We start from the raw sequence: 27,460 nt of genomic DNA, 5'->3' as shown, positions 1-27,460 counted from the left end.
GTGGTGTAAGGAGACCTTCCTTCTCCCCAGTGTTACCAGTCTGGTCATAACGAGCTACCAAACTGCATCTACAGAGGGCTCCCCAGTAAGGAGCAGGGAGCACAGCTCCACCAGCTCTGAGGAACCAGCCAGGTGTGAGATCCACACCTCCACCACCACTTCGCTAGTATTAACAGCAGTGAAACCAGGATCACAGATTTCAAGCTCAGCCTTGCTCCCTCCATGCATAATTACCTGCCCAGCCATTACACAGGGCATGAAGGGGCTTCCCAGACCCCTGGTAAGGCCTCCAGGTGTTTCAGTGCAGTGGAGCTTTGAATAACCTTTGGGTTTTGCTTCCATTTGCAGAGCCCACACATTGTGCTTAGGGCCTGGGCCAGCTGGTGAGCTCACATAGACCTTCTCCATACGCTTTGAAGGCACCTAGCTGGAAGGCAGATGGTGCACAAAAACCATCCCTCCTGTGCCCTCTAAGACCATCTAGGGCAGGAGGGTGGGCACAACATGAGGCAGTCAGGCAGAGAAGCCATGCTGGAGTGGAGGCACACACATGCAGATTTCCCCAGGGCCTGAACTTTGATTTGTTAGAAGGAAAATGCCTGGGATCATATCTACTTAAATGCAAAGCCCTGTTCCAGGTATAATCTCCCCTACTACCAGCTTAGCCCAGGATTGCTACATGCCCATGCAGACTGACCACATCCACCTTTGGGGTAGGACACACAGCACTCCAGACTTCCACATGCGGAAGAGACCGTGATTCCCTACACACTAGCCCCAGAAAGGCTCGATTTTGTAGCACTGAATACCAGAGGCTGCTCAGATCTCTTTGGGGCTGCAGGACCCACAGCAACAGGGAAATTAGCTGCAGTTTGGCAGCACACCTGCACCTACAGCACAACCAGGAGGACACCAAGACCCCATCCCACAAGGCCTGGCTCCTTACCAGGCAGCCACCATCACACAGCTCAGCATCCAGGCTATGCCCAGGCTTTATGCCCTGGGGCTGGGGAACGATGCCTCCCCCACCAGCTGGAGGAGATTCCCCACATGCCATGCCTTGCTGAGGCAGCCAGTCAGCACTGCGCTACCTTCCCAGCTCACCTCCGAGAGGCTGCTGCAAACCCAAAGAGACATTATCTTACCTGCCACCGTGTTACCTCCTTGACTGCCAGCAACGGCAAAGGGACTGGTGAAAAATGCTGTAAATTAATTAACATCAGACCTCTTGTAGCTGTTTGTTACTGTAAACAAACATTTTAATATGCAGTAATTAATTAAATCTGCCATGCTGTCCCCCTCCTCCCATTGATCTTTCTTCAGCTTTTCTTCTGCTCTGCCTCATCTTTTTCGCTTGGTGAAACAGATCACTTGCAAACAGAGACACTGCTTTCCCAGTGGTCCAACAGCAGCGACCCAATTCAAAGAGATCACTTTCCTCTTCTTAATCAAATGCCATTTCCTTTTTTTTGCCCATGCATACTGGTTTCTTCTCCTCCTGTGCACATTCATTTCTCTCTCTGACAATTTCCTTCCCATTTATCAAACCCAAACATGAAGCTGAATATAAAACAAAGTTTTTGGTAAGGATTTAAACAATGCCCCAGCACTTCCCAAGTTGTCACCCATACCAAAGACTTTTATCAGATGATGTATCTTGGCCCTGTCTACTTTCCTCCGGCAGAACCTTTCCAATCCCATCCCACCACATCTCTAAACTATTTTATTCTCTCATCTCTAAGCAGAGCCCAAAGCAGAACCCCAAGTTCCCCCGGCAGCCATAGGCAAGCTGCAGACACTGCTCAGCCAAAACACATTTCCCAGCTACGTTTCCCTGGCAGCTCCAGCTTATATTTGGTGGTACATTTACAGCCCCACAGTAATACTGCTCTGTATTTTACCTTTTCCCATCCCTAAAGGTTAACAGAAGCCAACTGTAACCCTACGATTTCTGCAAAGCTGCAGAGAGAGCCCTGCAGCCCCTGCCCAGAGAGAAAGCTTTCTGACAGATGTGGTCACTTGGAACCTGGAGGGCTAGCATTGGGCTCTACGGCCAAACCAGGGGTAAGAGAAAGAACAGCATGCCAGTTGGTGCAGAGCTGAAAATGCATGGCAGAAGGCAAGCAGCTACTGTTAGGAGACCTGGGAAAGGAGAAATTCTACTGCTGACAAGGGACATCTCCGACTAACCAGGAAAAGGATGATTTAAGTAAAAGAACTGTAGCTACAACTGAATAAAAAATCAGCCCAGCACTCCAGTTACGGTGGGTTGAAAAGCATCACTGAGGAGGAGCAGGGCTGCTCCACAGCAGCAGATTAGCTAGGAAGCAAAGCCAGCCACAGCACAGGCAACACTCACCAACTAGAGCAGCCTCCCAACATCCAAACAACATTACTAGAGTGGGGTCCATCAGTGTTCCTGGACAAGACAGAGTGTTGGATTAGGTTCAGTGTCCTTCCAGGGAGCCCAGCCAGGAGCAGCATGAGATGGTGCTGCCAACAGCACTCTGAACCAAGCTACACCTCAGTCCGAGATCCTTCCACAGGACAGGGCTGAGGAGAAGCACCCCCAACCCACAGAGAAAGGGCCAGGGGTGGGATGTGATGAAAGCTCCCAGGCCAATGGGCAGAGGGTGTGTGGGTGGGAGGCGCAGGTGAGGCCCATCAGGCCGCTCAGGTGCAGGGGCCGGCGGCAGGGCCTTGCCTGCAGCATCCCCTCCTGTCACGGGGTGGCTTTGCCCTGCACAGCCAGCTGCCTCCCATGGCTCCATATGGGGCTGCTCAGGGGCAGCACTTCAGGGGACTGCAACCTAGTATGCAACCAAGGCATGAGCATGGAAGAGGGACGTGATGTGGGGGACTCCAAGGATGTTTAGGCCACTTTCTTCTCCCAGTTTCACTGCAAATATCCATCCATTCCAACTGGTCCTGGCCCAGTCCTGGTTCTACTTCACATTTTCAACTTACCATTTCCATGCACCCAAAATAAGGGTAATATTTGAATGCCAAGAGTGCGTGGTGTCATTGGGTGAGGACCAGGTCTGCAGGGCCCCATAGAGGTGTCTCTATACGTGCATACAGATGGAGGTGTGTGCACGAAAAGGAATTCATGTACAAGTACACTCGTGTAATAAATGCTATGGCAACGCATGCTGTTTGAGGGATGACTGTCCTCATCCAGAGGCTGTACCATCCCCACCTTTGTGCAGCATCTCCCAAGACGTTTTATAAATGTTCAGTGGCAGCTTACTGCCACAGAAATAGCTGCTGGTTTGGGTGGAGCTAAGCCAGCCCTGCGTGAAGTGGGAGGCAGCTGGGGCAGAAATGAATTACAGTTCCCCGTCTGTGCTGGGTTATACTGGAGCACGGAGAAGTTGCCTTTCCAGGCAACCAAAGCCATCACCCAAAGAACTGGGCCAAGGCCAGGAGCTCTGAGGTCCTTTCTGCTGTCTTAATCACTTGGTGTGACCCTTGTTCCCTCCAGGGAACAGGATTTCCACGGCCCAAACACTTCGCACGCAGGAGATCGCTGGCTCCAGTCCATGGCTGGGGAGCACTCCCCAGCCTCCACAAGGCTGCCATTTGTGCGGCTCCTAGGGTGGCCCGGTGCCTTTCAGATCATGGGTTTCAGCACAAAAGCTGGCTTCAGCGAAGCCAACCAGAGCCGTGAGTACCCGGCACCTCTCAGGAGCAAGCCCCGCATTTGCAGTTTTATTATCCATTTTTCTTTTAATGTCCTGCACACTTGAGAAACCCTGTGTGAGAGTCAGAATGAGAGAGAGGGAAAAAGAGAGAGCGAGGGAGAAAGAGAGCTCATCATGCCCATAAAAGGGACAGATTCTGATTAGCTGAAGTTATAAAAATGATTTATACTTGCAAACATTATTTCTACTTGTATTGTTTGCCTGCGAGCGTTAACATCACGTCATGGACACTGTAGCCAGACTCAGGCATCCCTTGAGACGGGACAGATGGCTAACGTCCCCTTCCCATCAAAGAAACCCCCCAGTGCAGAATTGGGGTGACCAGAAGAAAGACTTTGCTCTGGCTCTTGGCACTTCCAAGCCTCGCGGGAACATTCATCCTAGCGCAGCCAAACCAGCGTCCCAGGCACCGAGAAGAGCACTCCTGATGTCGGCTCCTTCCCCTCTCTGTTTGGCATTTCCTGAGCAGGAGAAGCACGCTGAGTCCTGCCTATATTGTGTGCTTTCCCCGCCTCCTGCCAGCCCAGATCTGGGTTTATTTCCTCATCCGTGATTATTGTAAAGAGGAGCAGAATGAAATGCAGATGCAAAACATGCTCGTAAGAATTTCCTCTCTCTCTCTCCCCCATCTGCCAGAGAATAGATTTTAATCTTTAATCCATGAGCAATCAGCGAACACTAGCGAATTGCAAATTACAGATGTTTTACTGTCTTTGGCATTTTTAGCTTCCTCGCTTCCCCACTGCCACTCAGTGTCTTTCTCACATCCTCCCCTCTTCTGCATTCATCGAATGCCACGCGCCATCACCAAAACCATATGACACTGTCATCATTTGGTAATTAAACCTTTACTCACTTTAAATACGCAAAGCTGGCTGGGGTAAGCAGCACTTAACCCTTTCCTGACAGGCTCTGCGCGTATCTGGAATGAAGGGAAGGGGGATGGTGGACAGAACGGGAGGTAAGGGGAAGCCCGAAGTTTGAAACCGTGTCCAAGTGCTGAGGGCTCTCTTTCAAAGCACCCCTGCTCTCAGAGAGGCCAGAAGAGATGGAAAAGGCTTCTTCCCATTCACCTTGTTGTCTGAGTGTAGGGCACCACTGGAGGAGAAGAAGCCAGTCCCTGCTGCAGGACATGCCAGGGGCTGCTGGAAGACACCAGGCCCCTGCCAAAAACGCTCTAAGCTGCACCCCACTTTGCACCGAGCACTTACAGACTGAGCCCTGGCTGTGTCAGGTTGCTGACTGGCACGAGCTGTCCCACTCTGAGGGCCCCGGGTTGACTCTGCTGCTCGGAAGGAGGCCTCCCAGGTGAATCGAGTGCAGGGGCAGTGTGTGAGACGTGGCAGCATGGGCAGCCCCTCAGGAGGGGCGGCAAGGAGGCTTGTAACCACCCTGCCTTTCTGCTCAGCCCCCAAGCGGGGGCAGTACAGCTGGGCCCTATTGTGGACATTGTCTCACCTAATTCCTTGAAGTACATTTCAGCTGCAAAGGACAGGGAAGAACTTCTCTACTGCCTCAATCACAAGCTTACGGAGGACACAAAGCACAGCACAACGTGACCCCAGCAAGAGCTGCTGTGGGGGCACGGCTCTTGTCCTAGGGTTGCTTCCAGCAGGGTGACAGCAACTCCTGATCACTGCCATCCTTCATCGAAGGGATCCCAGACAAACCTGACACAGAGAGAGTGAGATGTGGCAAGGAGGGAGGTGGAGAGGAAGGGAAAGAGAAAGAGGGGGGGAGAGGAAGGTGGCTGCAATTATTTTGCCATAGATTGGCGGGGCCTGCTTTCCCTGTAAGAAGAATGCAACATTTGGGGAAACATAAATAACAGTTGACAAGAGACGGCACCGCAGAGACAGGCAGTAATTGTTTCACCTCCCTCTGTGCCCTGTCCACTGCAGGCTCCCAAGGAACTACCTTTGTATCTTAGCTCGAGGCAGCAGCTCAGGGCCCCTCTGGACCAGGAACAGCAAGAGCCTTAATCATTTTCTACAAGTTTGTCAATTTAACAAGTGTTTGCCCAAGGGGCACCTGTCTTCCTGCCTGCCTCTATTCCTCTCTCTGCTTGTTTGTTTGTGAGCTGGGGCATTCTGGCTGCTATCACCAGCACACCAGCTTCACACAGCCTGGCTCTAAGCAGGATGTGGCCAATACTGGAAGCAGCGTGGTTAACCCCACTTCCAAAGGTTACTCACCGGTATCGTCTCCACTTTCTGCCTTCATCTCTTCTTTCCTCCACCTCTCCCCGACATGAACAGGGGCTCCAACAGACACAGCAGTGCTGCTCCCTCCCTCTGTCCCTGGCTGACTCCCTGCTCTGCAGGCTGAGCTTACCCCAGGGCAGCTGGAGGTGAACCCAGCGGAGGGCTGAGCACTGGAAACGCTGCCTTTCAGCCAAGCCCCCGCAGGACCTGGGGCAACACCAGGGAGCTCCGCTTCATCCCATCCTTTTGGAGCAGCACCCTTATAATGAACAGCTCATCCTTACAGCAGAGAGAAGCTTAAGACTTGTCCCACAGCAACAGCAGCTGTGAGAGCATCGTAGTGTCCAACCAAACTTGGCTGTAGTCCTCTGGATACCCAGCCCATCTATACCCTACCTTTCCAGCACTACAGCTTCAGTTATGGCTGATAAAGTCACTCCACTAATAAGGGAAGACTGACTGCAAAACAATCTGTGCTCCTGGTGTTGCTTTACCTGTGGAGCTGGGCAGGCAGAGCTCAGGCAACAGGACATTACCACAGCCAGGCAGCAACAGGAATCCAAGAAACCTCCCGGCCCCTACCAGTGATTTTTACAGAGGCTGACCTGGAGCTTTGCGCTCAGGTCTGACTGTCAGTGGTTACAAGGGGAGGCTTGCCTGGACCATGATCCATTTGAGAAAGGAAAGCAAAGGAACTTGGCTGCTTGGGTTGACAGCAGGCAGGTTACATCTCACAGAAACCATATGAAAGTCTCAAGTCAGATGGAAAATCTTCCAGGATGCCCACTTGTTGGCTTTTCTTGATCTTTGAGATGGTGAAACAATGATGCTTTGCAAAAGCCAGAAGCACTACAACAGCTACTGTTGGGATTGTTACCTCTGAGGAGGTATCAGTGTGAATAACAATGAGCCACAGATCCCAATGTTTCACTTCAGCTGCGGGAAGCCTACAGCTGACAGCAGAATTTGTCTCTGTAAGCAGCCCCGTGCTCTCTCCATGCCTGGAACTGCATCACAGCCTCTCCAAGACTCGCTGCCCCTGGGCCCTTCACATGCCAGCAGTGGTTTATAATCTCAGCCTCCTCTCCACTGGCAGGCAGGACTTTAAGAAAAATGGGTGCAAAACCCAGGAAATGCGCGTCCTTATTAATCACTGTTAGGGCTGACAGGGGGGAGCCGAGTCTTGGAGCATATCCAGGTGCAGCAAGGAGGGAGTGGGAACTGGAAAGGCCACTTCCCAAACAGCAAACACAGCCCCAGAACAGAGCCCGGGGTGACTCAGATGCAATCAGAGAAGCTGAAGTATGTTCACAGGTTCCTTTCAATCCGACACAAAGATGGACAGGACCAAAGGAGACATCCTGAGGCATTTTCCACCTGCTGTGTGCCAAAGTTGGAGCACGTTTTTCTCTGCAGTGCTCCTCTCTGTGTGTCACTGCTAGGAGAGACCTGAGCAGGATGGAGCAGGGATGGGATATGCACTCCTTCAGCAGTGACCATAAAGAATCCACCAGTGTGGAAATAATGGGGAGATCAGAGGAGGTTTTAGGAGATGGATCTTATTACCCCTGCTCAGTCCTTACCAAAGAATAGGAGCCCATCTCCAGGCTGCCTCCTGGCAGCCTCAGCTGTCCCCTGTAGCCAGGCTTTGACCAGGTACTTCCCACCAAAAGTATTCTCAGGATCTGCTTTCAATTTTTCCCAGGCCAAAGTAGGTGGGGTTACATGGGAAGACCCCAGAGGGAGCAACAGGTTGGTTAAGAGCTGCAGGGAGCAACGAGACTTTGCTCCTGGAGCTCTTTGTTGAAAAGAGCAGAACAGGAAAACAGTTGGAAGCATTTAATGTGGCACGTGAGATGAGAAACTCCTAATCAGAGCATGCTAGGGGAAGCAATACAAGCCACTTCCCTTCTCAGTGCCTTTTTTTCTCCTCTCAGCCTTTCCCCCCGTTGCCTTCAGGCTGCACGTGCTGTGTGCATTTGTGCAGCACCTTGCACACAGTTGTGCTGGCCTCTGCTGGGCTGCCGGGGCTCACAGCAGTCCTGATGATAAACTCCCTTGGCAGAAAGTGCGCAGGGGAAATGGTGAAAAGTCTAGAACACAAATGAACTTGTATCGGTACTGAGGGGAAGGCAAATAAAAGTCCAGCAGTACTGTAGTAGCCTTGAGAAAAGGGCCTGGCAAACTCCTCGCAGGAAAGCAACAGCAGATGGGCTTGCACAGAGCACCGTCACGTGGGCTGAAACCTGGCCGATGGCCCGTAAAGCAAAGGTAAGGTAACACGGTAATGATCAGCACAGGGGAGGGAATAGCTGAATTTGGTGTCAGGCCAATTCACAGGTTTATTAATGATATGGAGCAATACATACCGAGCACAGCAGCGGATGACACCAAATCCTCTCATCTGTTAGCTCAGCAGCAGTGGCAGGGCCAAGCTAAGACTCTCCACTCATTTTTTGCCTATGGTCTGATAGACAAGGTCTTCAACCACAGCTATGACCATGGCACCCAGGATTCGTTGATCACTTCCCTTTCAAGTACAAAATAAACTTCTGCCTGCTCAGCATCCAAGAGGGCAAGGCATCAATCCGTCCAGCAAAGCTGAAGGCAAGCTCATGTGCCAGGAGTTACACGAGTGGTTGATGGTTAAATCACACTACACTTAATCATGATAAAATCCCAATGTGAAAGCAGATGGGGCATGAACACCAGCTATACCATAACAACTGCCCACAGGTGCTTTCTAATACCCAGGAAATTCATGCTAGCTTAGTCCTAATCTTTTTTTTTTTTTTTTCTTTTTGGGCAGGGTGGGGGCAGAGTTTGCCCTTGATGACTTTGCCCTTGGTATAGAGTGCTTCAGGACAAGGCATGCACAGAAAGTGCCTGAAACAGCCAATATTCAAGGCATTCCCAAACCCAGCTCACTCCGTGGTAACCCATTTGGCTGAACCCTGAGCAGCTACTGATGAGACTGTGCCTCTTCCTGCTACTCACGCCGGATATTTGTACCAACAGGACCAGGCGCTCCCAGAAAGTGACTCAGGCTGGTTGCCAGGACCTGTGCAATCAGCACTTTAATTAGCTTGGCTGTAGGTCTGCGGCAAACACATGCCAGTCACGGAGCAGGCAGATACCCTCCCACACCACTCCGGTGGCATCAGAGAAGCCAGCCAGAAGAACAAGAAGAAGGTGGCTCTTCAGCAAGCAGATGGGAAAGTCGGGTTAGAAAAGGCAGAGAGCTAGCCCTCGGGTGCAATATACAAGTCCCATGAGCAAAGAGGGGTTCAGTTCATGAGTGGGGGAAAGAAAAAAGGCACTGAAAACAGAAGAAGGTCTCACTAGATGTACTGGGAGTGAAGCAAGCAAGAGTCAATTTGCAGGTCATGTGGAGTTGCCCCAAGAGAGGGGACGGAAGCACAGGAATTATTTATGTCACTTCAAATTGCCTGGATAAGGCATCTGATTACACATGGTCAAGAATAAGCCACTGGCGATGTCTGGGGGACTGCCAAAGGACCAACCCATATTCCCCAGACAGGAGAGGTTCCTACCAGGACACAGCTGATGACATGCCCACCTCTCCCAGGGCTCTGCTCAGCAGGCAGCAACGTGGCCAAGTGCAGGCAGAGCAATACTTAGGGCTCCTTGCAGGCTCCCGAATCACTATTGGGAAGTTTGGCTCATCATCAGCCCCTGATGTGAGTTCCTTCCTTTGCCCAAGCAGACTGCTGATTAACTAGGAATTAAGCTGGCATGAGACAAGAGCTTGTTGATGTCTCTATAATGCTTCAGCTGATAGACAAAAATAACTTTCATGTTGTCTATTCTGCTTCATCTTCTGCAAGCTTGTCTCATACTGCCAGACTGCCAGCCAAGGTCCTGCCGGTCCCGCCGTCCTGCGCTAGCTCTCAGCAGGAGGAGAAGCACAGTTCGCCACGCAGACACGGCCAGCCACCTGCAGACATACGAATTCATGCGTGTCCCCGCACATTCCCGCTCACAGCTGACACAAGTGCCCATCCCACCTGCATACTGACATCCACCAGCGGCTGGGGGATGCCCAGGTGTGTCCATAGCGTGCACACAGAAACACTCTCACCTCCCTCTCAGGCACAAGCACATCAGTGAAAAGGTGTGCACACATTTGGAGATGCTCCCGCTTAAAGGGATACATTCCTTACAGATGCTCACTGCCCAACCGTTCACACACATCTCAGCACAGACACCAGTAGCAAATCCCGTACCCTCCAGGCAAATATTTGCTTATTCACATATGAGCTGTGCATACAACATGCTTACTTTGCCATGCCTGCAAAACACTGTTTTTCTGCAAGGCTACAGGAAAATACTTTTTAGTCACATTCATGTACGTGTGTGAAGCAACCTCTCTGAGAACCTCTCTGAGCCACTGACAATTTTGTAGGAAAGGGAAGAATTGTTCTTTATTTAAGAACAAATCCTTGTCTTTTCACAGTGCATTATTGTGGCAGCAACATGGAGCAGTTTTAAACTGCAGATCTTTGCCCTAACCTGCATTGCTATCGCTGCTGCTTGTGCTGCAGCAGCGCTGGGTGCCAGGCGATGGAGCAGGAGCTGTGCAGGGTGATCCTGGCTCTGAAGAGTTTACAGCCAGCATCCGAATTGCTCGGAGCCCCGTGCCACATGCACATTGCAGGGGGGCTAAGAGCGGTGCCCGAAGCAGTTCACAGGCAGCCCAGGTGGGTCCCCATGGCACCGTGTCTCCACCAATACAACCACTGACATGAATTTGAATTCCACCTACTCAGAAGAATTTTCTCTCTCCGAAGCCAATCTTTCTGCCAGGTGTTTCTCAGACCCCTTCTGACAGCAGTTTTCCTCAGCAGAGGGCCGCACAGCGCCTGAGCCCGGCCAGGAGCCCAAGGAGACAGGGTCAGGCAGAGCAGAGAGGGGGCCAGAATGTGGCTAAAAGGCCTGAATGGGGGCCAGCTGCAATGCACGGCCAGTGTGGGGCATCCTTCAGGCACCAGAACTGCCCAAGGAAGCCAGGCCCAAGGGGGCCCTGTGCCCACCCAGAGACAAAGCGGGGCCCGGCCTGGGCTGAAGCAGAGCCCCTGAGCGTGGCTCGGGGCTTCGGGGCCTGGGGGCTCTGGGCAAGGCTGATGGGGCCATGGATGCCCATTCCCTCAGGGGAAAGCAGGTTTGTCCAAAAAGGATGTGACCAGCAAAAGGTCCAAGCCCTGTTCAGAGTAGAGCCGAGCCATTTTGTTAAAAAGTCCCTCACTAAATTAGCAATAAGGTAATTCCCAGCTCCATCGCTGCCTTCCTTTGTGTCTTGCAGCCACTTCTGCCTTTGCTCCTCACCAGCAGCATGGAAATACCATTATCCCCCCTGCCTGCTGATCTGCTCTGTACTAGTGCTGAAAGGCATTTTCTGAAAAGCATCCCACGAGGTTCTCAGATAGGTGCTTTGAAGACGAATAATTCTTTCCTAAACCAAGATTTTACAGCAAAGACTACCTTGTATTACGTCTTCGCCTCACAAGGTGACACCAGAGTATTAACTAATTAAATAATAACATTTCTGTTAAAATAATCTGTCCCCCCTGCACATTTTCACTTTTTTTTTTTTTTTTTTTTTTTTTTTAGATAAACTTGCATGTGCTGGACCTGTTCACTTTCCAAAAAAAAAAAAAATAGTAACACTAACAAAGTTATAATTCTTGTTCTAAATAGTATAGCTGGAAAATAAGAAAATCAGTTGCTTGCTGCATTTTGGTTCCAGATTATGATTTAACCCTGAAGCGTGTGAATTAATGTGATTGCCCAGTTGTAGAAATCTAAAAGGAAAACCATCTTTATAGTGTGAGATGACCAGAAAGCTTGTTTTGTGTTTTCAAAGAAGCAAGCTGTTTTGTTTAATAAAACATACAAGACTACCATTGTAGTCCCCACATGTTGTAATAATCACAAGCAAGTTACAGCCTGAGATACCAGCAGACAGTAAAACTTTGCATCCTTTCTGCTGAGGTGTGAGTGAAAACGAACCCTTGCGATTCTATTAGGCCAAACACGTGAAAGCTGGGAGCTGCGTGCCGTCACTCGGTCCCAGGAGCCAGGCCTGAGAGACGCCGTCAGGATGAGTGGGAACAGTCCCTGAGGTAGGCGCGAGGCCAGGCTACGAGGCCAAGCCCCGCGCTGACTCACAACCCCTCCGATGCTTCACTCAACGCGAGACCCAGGCCGAGCCTGGGAACAAAGTTCTTAAATGCTAACAACGACCGAGGGAAATAACAACATCCAATCCATGTTCAAAACGTGCTCCCTGAGCTAAAGGGCACTTGGTTCATTACTGCGGCGTGATTCTTTTTGCTGCTGGGTGTTGATCATTTGTGCTTGCAAGTCTAATTCATTTGTAAGGGCATCCAGAGGCTGGGGAGTTTTGGGGGGTAATTTCCAGTCTTATTTCCATCTGAAGGTGCCCACAGCCATGGCTTGGGCACCTGCAGCCAGGCTGAGGGCAACAGAAAGCAGGGAGCATGTGCCGAGCTCGGCTGACCGAGGCACCAGGTCTTGCTCCGAGGCTGCTGCCCTGCGGGGCGGCTGGGTCAGCCCACGGGGAGAGCAGGTGCCCAGCTTTCCCTCCCGGTGGGCAGCTCTGAGAAGGCTGCCAGCTCACGCCTGCAGCTCGGCCCATTTCAGCACAAGCAAGGGCTGGGGGGGGCACAGGGTTCCTCCCGTCCATCCAACGCAGCTGGGCAAGCAGCAGGCCCAGCCCAGGCTTCATGGCCCAGGGCAGAGGGCTGGGGACTCCCCCTCCCCGAAACGGGAAGCCGAAATAAAAGGCAGAGGGAGCCTTGTGTGTGTTTTTATTATTATTATTTCTGATTAAAGAGGAATTCATTTCATCTTTGCCTCCTGCCAGGGGCTGAGGTGCCGCCATTGAGGTTAACGGTGCGGAAGAATACAAAAAAATTTCATTGAGGAGGATTATAAAAGTTACTAGCTGGAACATTAACAGAAGAGTAACTTGTAAAAAATGCAATATTACAATATTCACAAGGACGGTAGAGCGTGGTAAAGCTATAAAATTCAACATTAAAATCTTCTACAGCCTAGATAACCTAGTTAACAAACATTGTATTGGAACTACTTTTTTTTTTCTACTTTTTTTTTTTTTTCCACGGGGCCGGGGGTGGCGGGGCCAGGCAGGGGGCGACAGGGCCTGGTCCCCCCCCAGCCACGCGTGGAGCTGCGAGGCCACCCCCACGGGGAGCCGCTGCGGCCCCTGCTTCAGCGCTGATGAACTTTTTGTCATTAGCAAAGCGCGGGAAGCGATTTGTCTGAGCCAAACCCGCAACCAGGAAGCGTCGATTCGTTTCATTTGTCACTAGCTCCAAGTGCCCACATAAATAACAGCCAATATACTTCGACGCTCCGATTGAATTCTGCAAGGCAAAACACTGGGAGCGTTTGCAAAAGGAATACGGAGGGGAATCAGATATTACTATTCTCCTTATTCTTTTTCTTCTTACTATTCTTATTATTCTTCTTTTTCTTATTCTAGTCTATTCTTATTCTTACTCTATTCTATTCTTATTCTTCTTATTCTTCCTTTATTCTTATCCTTATTATCCTTATCCTTATTATTCTTTTTATTCCTATTATTGTCACCACCGCTAATAGCAATACTCCCGTGCACAGACCTCAGCTCAGAGGGAAATCGATGCCATTCCTCCGAAACCGGCCCCGAGAGCTGGCCGGCTCCGAGTCTTGCTGGAGCAGGCAAAACTTGGCCGTGCTGCAGGAGGTGGGGATGGCACCTCGCTGCCGTCCTGGCGCCGCTCCGGGCTCGCCCCGCACGGCAGGGTGCGGGAGGGCCGGGTGCGGGGGGAGCCGCGGCTGCGGAGCGGGACGCAGCTCCCCGGGGAGAAGGCAGGCAGTTTGTGGAGATGTTACTCCGGAGTTTCAGACTATGATAAATATGATAATTTGTATAAAATTTGAATGGGTTCTTGTTTTCAGGGAGAATGCCTCCGATGATGAATGTTCATGATTTTCAGATAGATGGCTGATAAAAAGTGTATTGAATTGTTGAAAGCGATTTTAATTTTAATTCTCTACCTGCAGATGTCTGATAATAATAATGTCTCCTAATAAAATAGGAAGGTGTCAGTTTAAGCAGCAGTATTTCGCTTCACTTCATCCTTCCCATCCCCAGACTGTGGCAACATTAACCTCTTCTTATAAAAAGGCACATAAAATTATTATAATTACAGAGTTATTAATTTTAAAAAGAGGGTTAGCAGGATTTTTTATTATTATTAATAGAGCTCGCACAGTACCCCTGCAAGTAAATCCCCGTGTGAAATGATGGATCCGATTGCTAATTCTATTATTAGATATTGCCTAGGAATTGCCTTTCGGGTTTTTAATTAGAGTAATTGAAACTAGAAGAGGCGGGGCTAATTATTTTTATTTTCCCCCTTTGTTATTATTTAAAAGTCATTGATAATGCTCCCTGCATTCAGATCTCGCCTTCAGAAGGAGACTTACAACAAAGCAACAAAGGGAAAACAGGCAGAGCCCCGGTCCGCAGGTTGGAACTCCCAAGCCAGCAGCGTGCGCCTGTTGGGCTAATTGGGTTCTGTGGGGTTGGGGGCTCTCACAGGAGACCCTCCTCTACCCGGCTCCGAATGCCTCCGACCCGGGCTGATATTTCATGTCGGGGAAAAAAAAAAAAAAAAAAAAAAAAAAAAAGGAAAGAAAAAAAAAAGAAAGAAAAAAACAACAACAACTCTGGTAACATGAAATCAATGACCTGGCAGTTACACTCTAATTAGCGCCTCCCGCGAAGCAGCCCGAAGCCAGCCCAGCACAACCCAGCACACGCACACGCGGGGCACGGGGCACACGCACCGCTGGCAGCCGCGGCGCAGGCAGCGATGGGAGCCACGCGTGGAGGCGGCCACGCGTGGGGCGGCTCAGCGGCCCCCGGCCCCCCGGGGCGGCCCCCGGCGAGCCCCCGCCTCGGCTCTCGTTTGCCCCGGCCGCCTTCCTGCGGCCCCGCGAGGAGCAGCCGTGGGGAAGGCAGGGGTGCGGTGCTGCGGGCGCTGCGGGCTGCAAAACCGCCCCGCTGGGGAGTTAGCGCGGGGGGGCGAGCTGCCTGCCGCACGAGTGCGGTGCTCTGAACAGCAGCAGCTGGCAAAGGGGTGATGGAAGGGCTGTGCGGGGCTTCCAGCTCCCCTCAAGGTGTTGTGCCTGCACACGAGGGGCACGCAGACCTCCGTCGGGTGCCATCCCCGCACAGGTGCGGCTCCCCACGCATCACACGTGCCCCGCCGCCTCGGGAAGGCACGGCAGTGTGCGGCGACACACGCGTAAATCAGAGCCTCGTCCTCCCCGTACGGGGGTCCGGGTGTGGATCACACACCCCGTGCGCGCTGCCCCCAAATCCTCGCCGCCGCCGAGCGCGTTCCAGCCGCGGGTGCAGCACCTGGAGATGCAGCTGCGCGGGGAAGCCGTGCCGAGCCGTGCCGAGCCGTGCCGAGCCGTCCTGCCCCGGCAGGGCCAGCCCTGCGGGGCCGCGGAGAGCCGTGGAAAATCCCTGCAGGATCACGGAAATCCCTGCGGGGCCGCGGGGAGCCGCGCTCCGGGCTCCTGCGGCGGGCAGCGGGGGCCTCCTGGCCCCCGGGGGCCGGGGGATCGGGGATGGGCAAAAGGCGTTTATTGGGGGCAATTAGAGAGCGGGTACCGCTGCGAAAAATAAATAAATAAGAGCGGAGTTATTAAGGGGGAAAGGAGTTGGAATCGTTGTTAAAAAAAATTGCGCATAAACGAGTCTAACAAAGTAGGGAAGCAGAGGCAGCTTGGCGTGTAAGGTATCATACTGGAACTGCTTCTGCTTTAGACCTCGGGATTAATCAAAGAAATCGGTGCGGCTGATGAGGAGTTATTCAGCAGCTGAGCTCTGGAAAACTGCATCCCTGCTTTCTTTATACATTTTATTATTTTCAATTGGGTTGAAAAATTAGGAGTGTTTAGAGAAAAGAAATACACATTTCTTCTTCCAGCGGGCTGGAAAGCTTTGATTTTATTTTCCCCCCTCTCTTCTTATCTTTCCTTCCCTTTCTATTTTTCCTTCTTCCGAAGTTTGCGGTGGGGGCCGAAGGGAAGGATGCGTTTGAGAAAGCCAGAGATGGACCCGCTGGGGCGGAGGTGGCCGCTTTTCCTCGCTCCTCCTCGCCATTCCCCGCTGCGGGCTTCACTGATGCCCCCAGCCCCGGGAGCCGGCACCCGAGGATGCCAGGGAGGGACAAGCCACAGGCTTGGGCTCTTCACGTCGGTTTTCTGTCACCGTGCCTCCAAACTTCTCCCTGGCAGGGCTCGGCGAGGGCTTCTTTGTCCCCTCAGCGCGGTGGCGGCGGGGCGGGGGTGTCCCCTCTCCGAGAGCCGCCCGCCCACGGCCAAACTTTCTCGAGGAGCCCGCCCAGAGGCACCGCTCCTGCCATGCGGGGAAGGATCGCGGCTGCCAGAGCTGCCCGCGGCCGTCAGCCCTCCGCAACTTGCTGCACTCCCAACCTGAAAACGACCGAGCCCGTTTCCAGGCTGGTGTCCCCTCCCCGAAGGGCTTTTTAAAGCCGATCTTTAATTTTACCAAAGCGGGATCTCCCTCCCCTGCCTGTCCCGGCGGAAAGGTGACAAGCAGAAGTGACTGCGGACCCCAGGGGGCTGCAGCGGGTGGCTGCCGGCCGTGCCCAGGCACACGGGGACAGCTCGGGACCCCCCTATGTCTCCCTACACCCCCGATCGTTCTCTACCCATCGCCGGCCGAAGGCAGAAATGGTGGGGAGGGTGCGGGGGGTGCAGGTCTCGGGGCAATTTATCAGTTATCGAAGGGCCCTTCCTGGGCCTGCAGAGCTCAGGGGCATTTCTCATCTCAACTCCAAATAGGAGAAAAAAAAATGTAGTCAGCTATCTTTAATCATTGACTCGAGGGCACATTTCACATCATCTCTCAAATCTGCATTTTTTATGAAGTGGCCAAAACGTGTGCTGTGTGCCTAATTTTCTCTCCCTTACAGGCGTTAAGAAGAGTAATGAGAAATCGGCTGGAAATTAACTTGCTCCGGCCCCCGCAGCCTCCCCCCCCCCAGCACCCCTCACTTCTGTGCGCCGGGGCTGCCGGGGGGGGGGGCTGGCGAGGGGGCTGCGGGCGCTGGCCGCAGCGGAGTTGGAGACGGCCCCGCAAAGTTTCCTTTTCTCCGCAGCCCCCAGACCATGGCAGAGACTCTTGTCACAAGGACAATGGCTGTGCTCCCGGGACGAGGCGGAAGGCACACGAGTTACATCTCCCCGGCTTTTACTCTCCCCCCCCCAGAGGCCCCTCCCGAAGCCGGCCCGGCCTCAACCAGCAGCCCCGGGGCTGGGGGGTCGTGGGGGGGGGGGGGGGGGGGGCGGCGGGGGCGGGCGGACATTTATTTGCGAGCCTTTAATATACGGAAACGCCTTGTCATCGTCGCTGCTCTTCCCCTTGGCGTTATCACCGCCCGGGGTACCGGAGTTTTCCGTCGAGGTCTGGAGGCAGCAGAGCCCCCAGTTCCTTTTGCCTTTATTTCGCGGCCGTACCCCCCCTACCCCCCCCCCGAGCCTCCTTCCCGGCCGGGCAAAGCTCCGGGGCCGGGCTGGACGTGCCTCCTTCCCACCCCAAAAAAAACAACCAACCCGGCGTGCCGAGAACTGTTGCTTCTGCCCGGCGGCCCGGGGGGGGCGGCCGGGAGCCGGCGGCGGGGCCCCCCCGGTGCTGCCCGCGGGAGGGCCTCGGGGGGACCCTGCTACCAGCACCCAAAGGCACCGGGAGCGGGAAGAGCGGGGGGGCTGCTCGCCTCTCACCAGCTGAGACTGGGGGGCACCTCAAAATTACAGTGGGGAGACCCCTCCGCCTGGGTGCGGGCTGCCATGAACGTGTCTGCTTCTCCGTCCTAATTCTGGTGCCTACCAACTGCTTGGCGGCTCTTAAAAACCCTCTTCTCTTCTCTTCTCTTCTCTTCTCTTCTCTTCTCTTCTCTTCTCTTCTCTTCTCTTCTCTTCTCTTCTCTTCTCTTCTCTTCTCTTCTCTTCTCTTCTCTTCTCTTCTCTTCTCTTCTCTTCTCTTCTCTCTTCTCCTCTCTTTCTTTTTTCTTTTCTTTTCTTTTCTTTTCTTTTCTTTTCTTTTCTTTTCTTTTCTTTTCTTTTCTTTTCTTTTCTTTTCTTTTCTTTTCTTTTCTTTTCTTTTTTCTCTCTCTTTTCTTTCCTTTTCTCTTTTCTTTCATTTCCTTTTTCTTTTTTATTTTTCTTTTATTTTCCCTCTTTTCCTTTTTTTCTTTTCCTCTCTTTTCCTGTCACCTAACTCCCTTTTTTCTGCCCACAAACGCTAGTTTATTTTCATTTTCTATTTCCCTCTCTTCATATTTTCCATTTTTCCCATTAAAATTACATCGCTGTTCTGTTTATCCATCCATCCTCCTTTCATCTTCAAATCAAACGTCCCCTTCTTTTATTGACTCCTTTTTTCTCTAATACAAGTAAAAATCAATGTCTGTCTCTCTGTCTATCCATCCATCCTGATTTCCATCCCCTCACTTAGTTCCATCCTTCTTTTATTTTCCCTTCCTTCACCCGTTAACACAGCGCTATCTGTGTTTCCAGCCTCTCGTTGTTTTCATGAGATCTGCCAGTTTTCCCTTCCTTTTCTCGCCTCTGGCGAAGGCTCCCGGGTGTCCCCAGCCCGGGTGTCCTCCCCTACCCGCACAGCCACTGCCCAGGCCCCTCCATCCCGGGCTGTCCCCAAGCACAGGCACTCGCGGTGCCCTTCCTCGAGCTACAAACTTGTCCTGAGCTCCCTGGAGGGGTACGAACCCCCCATCCCCGCCGATGTCTCCGTCCCAAACTCCCGGCAGAGCGCTCCCCGGCACTCCGGCGGCGGGCTGCGACAGCCCGGACCCCCGAGGGACTGCGCCCGGTTTGGGTGGGAGCGGGGACGGGACGGGACGGACAAATATTTTGAGAAGCGCTCTTAAATGCGAGCCTCACGGCGACGGGGCGAGGCTAACCACCCTTCCCCTGCCGTGCCGGGGCTGAGGCCCCCTCTGCAGCTCGGGCCGCAGCAGCAGCCCCGCTCCGGGCCCGGCCGACCTGCACTGCCCCCTCTGGCGGGTCGCGCCCACCCGTGCCGGTGCCCGGGCTCCCCACCGGGAGCCGCTGCCCACCCGGCCCGGATCCGGTCCCCCACCGGTCCCCCCGGGCGCTCAGGGCGCACCCTGCCCCCGAGCCAGGGAGGGAAGACGCCGGACAAAGGAAGCGGCCCCCATCTCCTCGAGGTTCTCCCAGGCCACGCAGCCAGGCATTGCGCGCTTCCCTTCGCCACCAGCCCCCCAAACCTGTTGCGGGAACTTTTGTCCCCATCTGCGGGGAAGGAGCCTGCCCCGTGCCCCCCTTCAGCCCCGTTTTTTTGCCTAAAGCGGGGAGGAGCGGGGCTGCGCCAGGGCCGGAGATCTAGGGGGGCTCGGGGGTGCGGGGGGCTTAGGATTTCGGGGTTTTGGGGTCTCGGGGTCCCGCGGCACGGCCGCAGGCGGAGATGCCCGAGCCGGAGCTCGCTGGGAGCCGGGCGAGCCGCTCCCGCTCTGCCTCCGCATTTCCCTGGGAACTTTCTATTCCGGAGTTAACTATTAACTGCAGGAAAGCAGGCAATTTTCTTCGGAATGCGAACTATTTCCTTCATCCAGCAGATAGATGGGGTGATTGATTAATATGGAAATTGATATTAAAATATGGGTGGCGGACGGGAACACTCCCCGGAGTCACAGGCGCTCGGCTGCGGGCGCGCGGAGGCACGGCCGGCCGGGGGAAAAAGCACGGAGCTGGCACCGAGGGCTGGCCTGGTGTGCCGAGAAATGTTTTAATTGCGAAACCCGCGGGAATCCACCTGCCGCTGTAAGGCGCCGGCACCAAGAGCGCCCGGCCGGCCACAAGAGCGCAGGAGGGAGGGTGGCCCGGGACGGTGCCAGCGGGCCCCTGGTGGGGGGACAGGCAGGGGACAGGAGGCGTGGGGGGTCCCACGTCCTCGCTGCACCCCCGCAGCCGGTGGGCAAGGCGCGGGGATCCACGCGTGTGGACACAGAGCGGGCACGGCCACACGGGGCACCCCGAGGGTTGGGGGCTGCGTGCCAGCCCGGCCTTGGGCACAAGGCGGGGGGGGGCTGTGGGCCAACAACCCCACGGCCGTGAACACCCCCACGGCTGTGAACGACCCCACGGCTGTGAACCACCCCACGGCTCTCCTGTCCGTGCTCGCCGGCTCCCTTCACCTGCGGCAGCGCTTTTGCTCTCTGCCCGAGGGTCGCCCCCTGACGCCCCAGGTTTACCCCCCGGCCCGGGGAGCCGGGAGAAGCCCCATCCCCGTTCGTCCCGGTCCCACCACGGGCTGGTGTTGCCCCCCGTCCTAATTAAGCAGCGCGCCTTCTAATCAAGCCGAGGGCTCGCTCGGCTCTGCGCGGCCCCACGCCGCCCCCGGCCGGCCGGGGACCCCCGGGCTGCCCCGACCCCGGCCCCCCCGCTCAGTCTGCGGCAGGCACTTTGCCGCCCCCCCTCCCTTATCTTTTTTTTTTCTCCCTCTCTCTGCATTTTCACGTCTTTCTCCCCCTCTCCCCACCCCGGGAGGGGCACCTTCCAGCCTCCCGTCCCGCTTTCCTCTCCCTCCCGGGTTCGCCCCTCGCCCCCCCGGGTCCCCCCTGCCCCCGGCCGCCCCCCCGGCGGCTGTTTGTCCCGGTGCCCGGACAATCATCGCCGTGTATGAAGTTCTAACTGGTTTGTGTCAGGCAGCTCTCTCTAAGCAGCCTGGCGTGACGGATTAAACATCAACTAGTTAAATAAAAATTAATATCAACTGCCTCCTAACTTCTAATGTCATGTTGTTTATAACTAATGAACTGATTAGGGGATAAACACATCAGGAAGACATTTCTGCTTCCCTGCTCTTTCGAGAGAGATTTGCAGAATTCAGAGTAAATCTCCCAGAGTCCCTCCTGGGTTTTTCCCACAGCACTTTGGGGAGGGTGGAGGGGGGGGGGGAATTCCGTGGGGCTCCTTGGGACCAGGTCGAGCACTCCGGTGTGCGTGGGGGTTAGCCGGACTCATTTAAAGCTCGCCCGGCGGCAGCAGCACGGCTCAGAGCGGCGGCAGCAGCGGGGCGAGGATGCGCTCAGGGCAGCCCCGGCGCCTGCTGCCCAGCCGGGCTGGGGACGGCGTGGCAGCAAAACCCCCGCTGCCGCCGTTGCTGGCTGTCGGCGCCCCGTTTTATTGTTGAAAATGGAACTTTTTTTTCTTTGCTCGAAGCGACAATCGATGGGGTTTAAGTGTTATGAAGGAAAGCGCTCCCCGCACCTTTTTTATTTTAACACCGATCCGCTTGGCTGTGGCGTGCTCCTCGCCAGCCCGCGTTGTACACATTTTCCTAAGCACTTTAGAAAAAGAAACACACGCGCGCACACACAAACCCCCCAGCAGCCTCATCTTGGAGAGGTCCCAAGCTTTTAAATACTGTTTGCCCAGCACCGCCGGCTCTGACAAGACAATAATAACAGGGGAAGCTTTTTAAAACCAATTTAGCAAATGCAGAAATGTAATTTTAATGAAGAATCGATAGCAGAATGGTTCATTTTTCCTGGGACTCCTTGTTGGAGCTGAGCGAGACTTTCAATCAATGGGGAGATGGAAGAGGGGGGGAGAAAGAGAGAAAGAAAAATATCCGCTCGGTGATGTCTTTAGCACGGGGAATTTTTCTTATTTTCTGTGCCGTGTGCGTTTTCCTTTATTCTCTCTTCCCAACCGAGAAGCCTGCACCGAAACGCGGCGGCGGAGCGCGGGGCGGCCGAGCGGACGGACGGACAGACGGACGGACAGACGGCGGCCACTCTCCCGAAGCCCAGCGCCGGGCGCTCGCCGGGGCAGCCCCCGAGTGCCGCCCGCCGCAGCCCGAGGGAGCGGAGGGGCCCCGGTCCCGGCCCCCCCGGGGAGCTGCCCGGGCCTCCCCCCCCGGAGCCGCCCGACCCCCCCGGAGCCTCCCGGCCCCCCAGGAGCCGCCCGGCCCCCGCGGCGAGCCCGCCGCCTCCTGTCCAAGTCCCAGGAAGTTCCTCCCCTGTCCTGCCTCGTCTCCTGTCCCCTGTCCCCGCCAGCCCCTCTCCGAGCACATTTTTATGGTAATAAGACAACAAATTAATGTGCTGCCGCAACAAGGCTCCCCCACAAGTAGCCGCTTTGTGGGAGGGGGGCACGGGGGATCGGAACCAGGGGCCGGGCGCTGCCCCCCCGCGCGGCCCCCCCGGTCCCCGTTCCTCCCCGGCTGCACAGCCCTGCTGCACTGGAGCAGGTGAGTCCCCCGCCACTTTTATAAGCAGCAGCGCTGCGTTTGCTTTGATTGTTATTTATTTTCCCCTCCTTTTAGCCTGTCCCGGCTCAGTAGAGCGGCGGGTCTTTCTCTGTGGCTGGCTATTTTTTTATTTTTTTTTTGGTGGTGGTGGTGGTGGTGCTCTGGTGTGTGTGTGTGTGTGTGTGTGTGTTGTTATCTAAACCGTTTAGTTTTGGGTGGTTGCGCCTAGATCTCGAAAGTCAGCGGGGGAAAGCAAGACACCCAAGCGGGGAGGAGAGAAGCGAAGAAAAGGCCGCGGCGGATCTCCTGGCTTGCAGCGTCCCGGGGAGACGGGCCATTAGGCAGGGGAGCCATGGCTCAGAGCTCAGGGAGAGCAGGTAAGGGGCGGGGGGGGCGCTGAATATTCAGCAGGGAGGGATGAGACCGTCACCCCCAACTCCCTCCTTTGGCAGGAGGCAGCCTCTGCTCCCTGCCCACCCAGGTTCCCCTACACTTGCCGTTTCACCTGCCAAGCGCCCCCTTCCCCGCGGGGTCCCCCCCGTCAGGGGGCTGCTGCTTTTCCACCTTCCTTACGGGGGGGGGTGGGGGGCTGCCCCCCCGCACCGGGCCAGCCCCCACACGGCGCTCCCGGCCCTGCACTTTTCTCCCGACTGCAAAAAGTTGAGGGCATCGCCCCAACTGTCCCCCCCTCCTTCTCCATGTCCCCCCCCCATTTCCGTGCAACTTTGCCCAGCGGGTCCCGAAGCGGCTCCGCCGGTCCCTGCGGGGCCGGGGTCGGGCCAGCATCGCCCCCAGGCGGGGCGGGGGCCGCGGCGTCCCCCAAACCAACAGACGGGTCCCCGGCCCCCCGCCCGCCTTGGATTTTATGATTTGCAAACAAAGCTTCAAACAAGCCCCGCCGGGGGGGGGGGGGTGGGGGAGGCTGCCTGTCCCTGTCCCTGTCCCTGTCCCCTGCGCTCCCGGCGCGCTAAAAGCACAATCGGGCGGTCTGGCTCTCCGGAATGGTGTATGGAAACGGAGCGTTTAATTTAGGAATTCGGGAGGGGGGAAAGGACGGAAAGGCAAATGGAGGCTGGAAATGCAAGCGTCGCCGACTGTCAGCACAGAGCCGTGCCGCTGCCCTGCCTGCGAACCGTTTGCTTAGAGGGGAGGCTCGGGAAGAAAGGCTCCGGCGTGCGTCTGGAGCCGGGGCTCGCAGCTCCTCCGCCTGTTGGGGCGAGAGTCCCCGACCGGGGAGTGCTGCGGGTGCACAAACGGACAGACACGGACAGCAGGCGAAAAAAAACCAGCCGCCCTTCAGGAAACCAAATCTCGCCCCGATCGATAGAATCCCCCCAGACAAATGTCTGCGCAGCACCTCGGTAAATGTTAACAGCCAACGCACCGTGTGTGCGGCCGTACACACACACACACACACACACACCACGTGCGAGCGTGTATTTTCATAATCGAACCGATTAAATATATCGCATTTGTTAGCTATCTCAGAGAAATATCACAGCTTTACCAAAACGTGGAGAGAAAATATAAAGGCAACGAAAAAGGCCTCGTAGAAGAAAAGGCCACAGCGGCTTTTTTTCGCTGTTCCGCACCGAAAATCTTCTGAGCCGAAACTGAAAAAAAAAACAAAAACCTTCAGAAAGTTTGCAGCCCCCTCTGCTCCTTTTCCCTTCTGTGTTTTTAAAGGATCTGCCGAAGTCCCTTTGCATCTGAGGTTTAAATAGGGAGATCAATAGAAAACAGTTGTAATGATCTAATTAATTATGGCAAAATTAAAAGCGAGTAGAAAATCAATCTCTGATGGTGTTGAAGATGGAATTAAATTGATAGTCCATCTGTTCACCTCCTAGACCGTATAAATATGCAACCCAAGGACGGAGCTAATGGGATCAAGCTGCCTGGGAGACTCTCCCTTCCATCTCCCTCTCTCCTTTCCACTTCTTCCCCTCCCGAAGTTGAGCCCCTGCGGGCAGAGCCGTGCGCCGGGGCCGGCCGGAGGGGCCGGCGGGCAGGCAGCCTCCGGTGACAGGCGCCTTCTCCGCCGTGCTGTTTTTAAATCAAACGGACAGGCTTTATTACGGTGATGATGGCCACGGAGCAGCGTGCGGCTGCTCGCTCCCTTCTTCTTTTTTTATTATTTATTTTTTTATGTTTTATTTTTTTGTATTTGACACCGGCCGGGCTGGCAGGAAAGGCAGCCCAGCCGCTAGCTCCGCACAGCGCCGTGCGGGGGCTGCAGGGGGAGGCGAGCCCCCAGCCCCGGCTTTCCCCTATGAGCTTCTCCCTCTCCCCGAGGGAAGGGCCCGGCGGCAGGAGCGGGCCCCCCCGGAGACGAAAGGCCGCCGAGAGTGGGGGGCCGGGCGCGGGGTCCCCGCCTTTGCCCCCCGAGGGGTCCCGGCGCCCCCTGTGCGTCCCTCGCCCGCTGAGCCGCGGTGGGGAGCGGCCGAGCTGCCGGGCCGGGGGGGTCCCCACCGTCCCGGCCTCTCTTAATCGGGAAAACGCCTTTCCTTTGGTGGATAAGCGAACGAGCCGCCGCAGTTTACCGCCCGGGGTGGGACGGTGTGGGGGTGTGGAAAGGGGGGGGTTCCTTCCCTAAGTGACGCCTAACCGCGAAGCGGCGAGCGCGGGGGCCCGGGCCCTGCTCGGTGCGCACCCCCTGCGCCGGGGGGCACGGGGCCGGGGGCGGGGGGGGCTCGCCGAGAACCCGCAGCCGGCGCCCCCCGGCTCCGCTGCCCGGACGGGGCCGCGGGAGGGGGCCGGGCCGAGCCGGGCCGGGCCGGGCCGACGTTGGCCCTCCTTCCCCTCGCACTGCCCCATCCAGCCGGAAAGAGTGCCCTGGGGGGGCAGCCCGCGGCCCCGCTCGGATTTATTAATTGATGTATTGAAAAGCAGGCTTGATTGACGGCTGCTAATGGAAATCACAGCCCCGCTTTGCTGCTGAACGCTGCCCTCCCGGCTAGCCCTTCATAAAGAAACCCTTGAGGCGAAAGGTAGATTTTCATTTAAAGTGCCCCCGTCCTCGCTTGCACAGATTAGGTACATTTTAAACACAGACACACATATTGCAAATTAGAAGCTAATTTAATTATAAATCAAAACTGGGCATAAATCTGCACTCACCACAAAGGATCCATTTAGCGGAATGCAACCACCTCCCCTACCCCTGGAAAACTGCCTTGCCGAAATAACCCTGGATATACACTGCCAAAGTTATGGGTTGTGCACAGTGCAAAGAGATCCACGGGAGATATTTTTCCCCACGCCGGGGGAGGGGAAAAGCCCCGCGTGTCAGAAATTAGCTGGTCACATGGCGACAATTTCTCTTTCTCCTAGAGAAAGGGATTCTCCGCTAAACAAAAGTTTGTATAGATGTAGAAGGTTGTAATTCTGAACTTACAGGCTGTGAGGGAGTCGAAGGCGGCAGATTTTTGAAGTCCGGCAGGTCGGGATCAACAAACGCGCTCACGCACACGCACACGCTCACGCACACTCACACGCACCCCAGAGCCGGGGTCGGATTGATTGGTGCCGTTCGGTGTGCAAACCTCGGGGGGAGAGGAAGGAGGGAAGGAAGAGAGGGAATGGAGAGGAGAGGAGAGGAGAGGAGAGGAGAGGAGAGGAGAGGAGAGGAGAGGAGAGGAGAGGAGAGGAGAGGAGAGGAGAGGAGAGGAGAGGAGAGGAGAGGAGAGGAGAGGAGAGGAGAGGAGAGGAGAGGAGAGGAGAGGAGAGGAGAGGAGAGGAGAGGAGAGGAGAGGAGAGGAGAGGAGAGGAGAGGAGAGGAGAGGAGAGGAGAGGAGAGGAGAGGACGAGAGGCAGGAACGCGGCGCGGCTCGGCTCAGCCCCCCGCGCCCCGGTAGCCCCTCGCCCCGTCTCGCTCCGCTCCGCTCCCCGCGCCCCCGCTCCCGGCCCATCCCTGCCGCAGCCCGCCCGGTGCCGGGGGAGCCGGGGGCTGCCCGCGGCTCGCTCCCTCCCTTCCCCTCCACCTTGCAGCTCCTCTCGCTAACTTCAGACCCCCCCGGTCCTTCCCTCAGTCTCCCCTTCTCTTCCTCAGCGCCTTCCAGTCCCCGCTCCCCGCCGCCCCGCTCCCCGCTCATCCCGCTGGGCTCGGCGGCCAGCGGGCTGGTGCAGCGGGCGCAGCGCCCCTCCTGCCCCCCTGCCCCTCCTGTCAGTAGGCGCCGAACTTGGGCTTCCGCGGCTCCCGGTGACGGGAAGGGAAGGAGCGGAGCCGGGCGGGGAGAGGTCCCAGATGCCGGCTGCCGCCTGCCCCGCTGCCGTTCCCGGGGAGCGAGGGGGGGAGGCTCCCCAGCGGCTGGCTCCCGCAGCCCCGCGCCCACCCGGCAGCCGAAGCCCCCCCGGCCCCCGGCCCTCACCTGCGGCTCCCGCACCGCGGCGGGGGAGGGGGCCGCCCGAGCCCTTTGTTGGTGCGTTTCCAGCCTTTGTTTGGTGCTGACAACGAGCCTGCCGTCCCCAAACCGGCTCCCGGCGCAAGCCCCGGGCAGGGGGGGAGCCGCCCGGCGCCCAGGGAAGCGGGGGGCAGAGGCTGGAGCCGGCCGGGTCTGGGGGAGCGCAGAGCAACGCGAGCGGGGCAACTCGTGCGGGTGTGTGCGGGCACTGTGCTCGGCTCTGCCGGGAGGGAACGGGAAGGGAAGGGAGAGGGAGAGGGAGAGGGAAGAGGGAGAGGGAGAGGGAGAGGGAGAGGGAGAGGGAGAGGGAGAGGGAGAGGGAGAGGGAGAGGGAAGGAAGGGAAGGGAAGGGAGGAAGGGAAGGGAAGGAAGGGAAGGGAAGGGAAGGGAAGGGAAGGGAAGGGAAGGAAGGAAGAGAAGGGAAGGGAAGGGAAGGGAAGGGAAGGGAAGGGAAGGGAAGGGAAGGGAAGGAGAAGGAGAAGGGAAGGGAAGGGAAGGGGAAGGGAAGGGAAGGGAAGGGAAGGGAAGGGAAGGGAAGGGAAGGAAGGGAAGGGAAGGGAAGGGAAGGGAAGGGAAAAGTGAGAAGGAAGGAAGGAAGGAAGGAAGGAAGGAAGGAAGGAAGGAAGGAAGGAAGGAAGGAAGGAAGGAAGAGGAAGGAAGGAAGGAAGGAAGGAAGGAAGGAAGGAAGGAAGGAAGGAAGGAAGGAAGAAGGAAGGAAGGAAGGAAGGAAGGAAGGAAGGAAGGAAGGAAGGAAAAGAGAAA

The 27,460-nt window shown here is 55.7% G+C and overlaps 3 long non-coding RNA genes across 3 annotated transcripts in view; 1 reads left to right on the top strand and 2 right to left on the bottom strand.

Moving 5' to 3' along the window:
- The window catches only part of LOC137859630 (uncharacterized), a 97,532-nt gene extending 94,906 nt beyond the window's left edge, over window positions 1-2,626 (bottom strand). The window contains exons 1-2 of the long non-coding RNA XR_011098423.1: window positions 2,524-2,626; window positions 2,360-2,419 (exon numbers count right to left, since the gene is read on the bottom strand). This is a non-coding gene — a long non-coding RNA (uncharacterized lncRNA). The remainder of the gene's footprint in view (window positions 1-2,359; window positions 2,420-2,523) is intronic.
- An 18,423-nt stretch (window positions 2,627-21,049) lies between these two features.
- Window positions 21,050-24,089, top strand: LOC137859962 (uncharacterized). Its single transcript, XR_011098685.1, has 3 exons — window positions 21,050-22,295; window positions 22,525-22,672; window positions 23,328-24,089. It is a non-coding gene; the product is annotated as an uncharacterized lncRNA (long non-coding RNA).
- Window positions 23,658-25,936, bottom strand: LOC137859966 (uncharacterized). The gene is made up of 2 exons (XR_011098691.1): window positions 25,416-25,936; window positions 23,658-23,908 (listed from the first exon to the last, which is right to left on the bottom strand). It is a non-coding gene; the product is annotated as an uncharacterized lncRNA (long non-coding RNA).
- Window positions 25,937-27,460: the final 1,524 nt, after the last annotated feature.

The sequence above is a fragment of the Anas acuta genome, chromosome 7 (assembly GCF_963932015.1).
Source record: "Anas acuta chromosome 7, bAnaAcu1.1, whole genome shotgun sequence".
Taxonomy (NCBI): Eukaryota; Metazoa; Chordata; class Aves; order Anseriformes; family Anatidae; genus Anas; species Anas acuta.
Note: the sequence above shows the minus strand (reverse complement) of the source record. Positions and strands in the feature narration are given on the sequence as shown.